Below are 4,078 nucleotides of genomic sequence, written 5' to 3'. Positions count from 1 at the left end.
TAGTCATTTGAAAAGATTTTCAAGTTTTTTTCTCACACTGATTGAGAAATCATTGTTAAAAATTTATTAAACTTATAGCTATATGTTGATAATATTGATAATAAATATATAAAAATGATATTACAAATATCACGATGTTTTAATAAATTACAGCATCATTTATTGGTTATGTTGTCGAAAATATATATAGGTTATACATACTTTTACTCAAAAGTAAAACCAATCACGACTAAAAACAGCATCTATTCTTATGAGTTATAGTTGATGATTATCAAAAACTGAAAAATCATTCAACAATAAAAAAATAGTTGGAAAATAGGATTACTGGATAAAAACAATGTAGAAAACCGAAAAAACATCCTGATAGAGAAGTAAACTTCGAGCATGTCAGATCCTAGATGAGGATTTTAAATAACATAATAGATGTTAAGGATGATCATATACTTGCCAAAATGTTTATATGTATATTATAATAACAAACTTCGACAAAGAGTTGTTGAGTTATCAAAATCAACCAAGACGTATATTGAAAAGTGTGTCATGTGGATAAGATAACTTCTCCGATTCATATACCATTTATGATCATGATTTTTGATTGTTTCATTTAATAAATGCTATTAACAATACTTTAATTCATTTAAATATTATAAAAATTTCTTACTTATATTTCCAACAATTTAGTTGTTTACGTGCAACGCACGTGCACTTTTCTAGTAATCCTTAAATTAATCACTTGGAAAGAACATCATGGAGTACTTTATTTGACAACACACCAAGTCTAAGTCCATTTAAAGATCGAGATCCCACTTATACATAAGAAGAGAAACGAGAAAGAAATAAAAAACAGAAAATATTACATAATTGATCAACAAACTCACCAGAAAAAGATCTAAATGTGAAGCATAAAATCATCTAGGCCACTTAAGTATGCAACTGGGATTATTGGAAATGCTCGGCCCGAGGCATATAACTTATTTGTTGCAACTGGATATTCATGTTGCATCATTGCATCATGAATCAAGCATGGACATCTGTTTATAACTCTCCACCGCATCAACAAGCGTTTCTTTAAGCGGCCTGTACCTCCAACCCAGTTTCTGCAGTCTCTCCGAAGTGAGCTTCAGCGTGTCCTCTCCCTCCTCTTTGAAGCTGAAAAAAGTGTATGGTACATCTTTATCAAGTGAAACTGATTAAGAGTTGATGTTTCAGAGTGAAACATTCTTACCTCTTGGGATACTCATATTTAGGATACATTCCCTCAAAATTTCCACCATACCCTGAGATGAAACCGTGTGAGCCATGCATATATACCGACTTTCAGCTTCAGGTGTTTCGTAGACAAACTTTAACGCTTCAGCTACATCACGTACATCCACCACCTTCCGGAAGCGGTTAACCACTTGTTCATTTCCTCCTACAGGATCGAACACATAGTGTACAAAGTAGTGTTATATGGGATAATCAAAAGGCTGCACACAAATGTGTAAACGTGAAGCCTGTTTAGATCAATAAGGAGAAAAGGGACTTTGAAGGCTTTCCATTTGTGTAAACTTTCATAAATTCTTGGGTTTTAGTGGTAAATCGCATAAAGACCCTGTGTGTTATTTTAAATAAACCAACACTCCAAGGAACAATTCAAATATAATCTTCATTCTGTAATTTGACAGTTATAGAAGCGAGAGACGCAATAAGATTACTTTTAATCGCCAGACTTAAAGTCTACGATCTTCCGTTGGCCATGACGCGGTCGACATTAAATTTTAGAAGATACAACATAGTAAATAGCTGATATTTAAAAAATAATACTTATTTAGAGAAAATTAAAGAAAATGAAATAAACTAAATTAAGCAATGCAACAAGAAACAATGATCAAAGGTAATACCTTTCAAAAGGTTGATGAGAACAAGACTGCTAGCGTTTACCTTCTGCAACAGCATCGGTCCCAGTACATGGCAGGGACACAAAGATATAACCTCAAGTCCAGTTTTCTTTGAATACTCCAGAGCCTCAATCTCTGCCACTGTTTTCGAATAACAATACCAGTTCTGCGGATATAGAATCAAGTGATCAAATAAAGATTCTATAAATTGTCCAATGAGAAGCACAAAATAATATTTCAAGTTATTGGCAATCCGCTAGCAATTACGTTTGTCATCTTGCAGTATTCTGCATCTGACCAACATGTCTCATCCAGCAATTGATCCTTGGGCAAGTTGGGGTTCATCACAACAGCAGCTGCTGAAGATACAAAAACAACACGTCTGACTTTAGATTCAGAGCATGCCTTCAAGACATTAAGTGTGCCTTTTACTGCAGGTTCAACCAGTTCTACCTGAAAAGACGTCATGTCACCAAATTTATGCAAGAAAGTAGGCGGAATTGTCCTTCAAACCAATTTAGTACTCGTGGAAAGTCAAGAAGTTGGTGTTACGATGTTCAGACAAACATGTTCTCCAATATCCATTTAATATTTAAATTAAGTAAAGAGTTTGAAAATCACACCTCTGGATTTGGAACAAAGCCACTAGGAACTGGGCTGGCAACATGGAATACTCCATCACATCCATCAACTGCCGCAAGCACGGAGTTATAATCCAGCAAATCTGCCTTAAAAAGTTTCAGCTTCTCAGCTGCATACTCAAGGCTTTTCAGCTGAACATTTTTGTCATACCCTGCAACAAACAAGAAGAAATCCACATGACACATCAGTAACACTGAAAAGCAATATTATTTTACACCAGCAACCACAATGAATTTTACTAATATAGAGTAAGAGCATAACAGATTAAAGAGTCGATCAAAAATAACAATGATATCCCCAAGCAAGTAAATGATATGTCATTTTAGTCGAATACAGGTATTTGCACAAAAAAAATCATGGACAGGTTAAAAGATAGGAAAGAAGAAACAAAGGACCACAAAACATGCACCAGTCAACCCTAAAGGCAGTAACCCAGCGTCAGACTATCATCCAAGGTGTGAATGAACAACCAGTTCCCAGGCAAAGTCAAACTCAATGTCCAAGTTCACGAACAGATATTTGAAACAAAACTTGAGAACCCAAATGGCTCGTAAGCTTGAGTTTCTTCAAGCACTAATCCATTTTTGTTTTGTATCAAACTCAAACGTGTGCTTGTGAAATCTCGCATGCAAGGTTTATTCCCAAAGAAAAGTTCGTAAATGCTATTCATAGTTTAATACACAATATTTACCAGGTTTCAATTCAAAGTAGGAACTAATTCAATTAGTGGCTCGAGTTCAAGCTCGAAATTGACAAGCCTAGATATCACCTCGAATCAATTCCGCTGATTTACCCCCATTCCTATAAACTGCGAGCAACTACATAAACTATCAGCTGATAATCGAAACCGATTTAATCAAAAATCAAGAATCACTCATAGGATCAACGATTCACTCAAACACATGCTAACAAAGCACCTAGGTTAACTTTACCAATATTTCCGGGAAACAATCCAATCTAATCCAAGCACTATAATGCATGCAAAAAATGATAAAACAAAAAAATAACCAGAATCTCTGACAGTGCCATGAACGATGTAAGATTTAGAAAGAAGCAGCTTGATCAGCCATGAAGCAATGTAGCCTCCCGCCCCCGTCACGCAAACTCTGCTATTTTCTCCCATTTTCGCCATAAATTTCAAAACTTGAGGCTTTTACTATGAATACGCGTATGTAAACAAGCTCTGCGTGGCAAATGGCAATCCACTGTCCAGTAAACGGATAGGCACCCGTAAGAAATATTATTAGAATTTAACAATTCATTACTTAAGATTAACGAACTATCTTATTATTTAAAAGAAATATATCTAAACTCTGTTTGGCTTAAAAAAAATAACTTTTTTCATTTTTGGCATTCCAAAATTATAAAATGGTTGGAAAATAAAAAATTTATGAATAAATATATCATGAACTTAAGCTTTGAAGATTATAAACTGATCCGACTCAATTGAATTGATAAATGCAGATCACTCAAGGAATTTATTCGATCTGGAGCTTATAAGTGAACTTCATTGATCTGTATCAATAAGTGATCTGATGTATTCACAACAAAACAAC

At 34.5% G+C, this 4,078-nt stretch overlaps 1 pseudogene; it reads right to left on the bottom strand.

Moving 5' to 3' along the window:
• Positions 1-733: 733 nt before the first annotated feature.
• LOC140827583 (cinnamoyl-CoA reductase 1-like) lies at positions 734-3,729 on the bottom strand (annotated as a pseudogene).
• Between the last annotated feature and the right edge of the window lie 349 nt (positions 3,730-4,078).

The sequence above is a fragment of the Primulina eburnea genome, chromosome 3, assembly GCF_022965805.1.
Source record: "Primulina eburnea isolate SZY01 chromosome 3, ASM2296580v1, whole genome shotgun sequence".
Taxonomy (NCBI): domain Eukaryota; kingdom Viridiplantae; phylum Streptophyta; class Magnoliopsida; order Lamiales; family Gesneriaceae; genus Primulina; species Primulina eburnea.
Note: the sequence above shows the minus strand (reverse complement) of the source record. Positions and strands in the feature narration are given on the sequence as shown.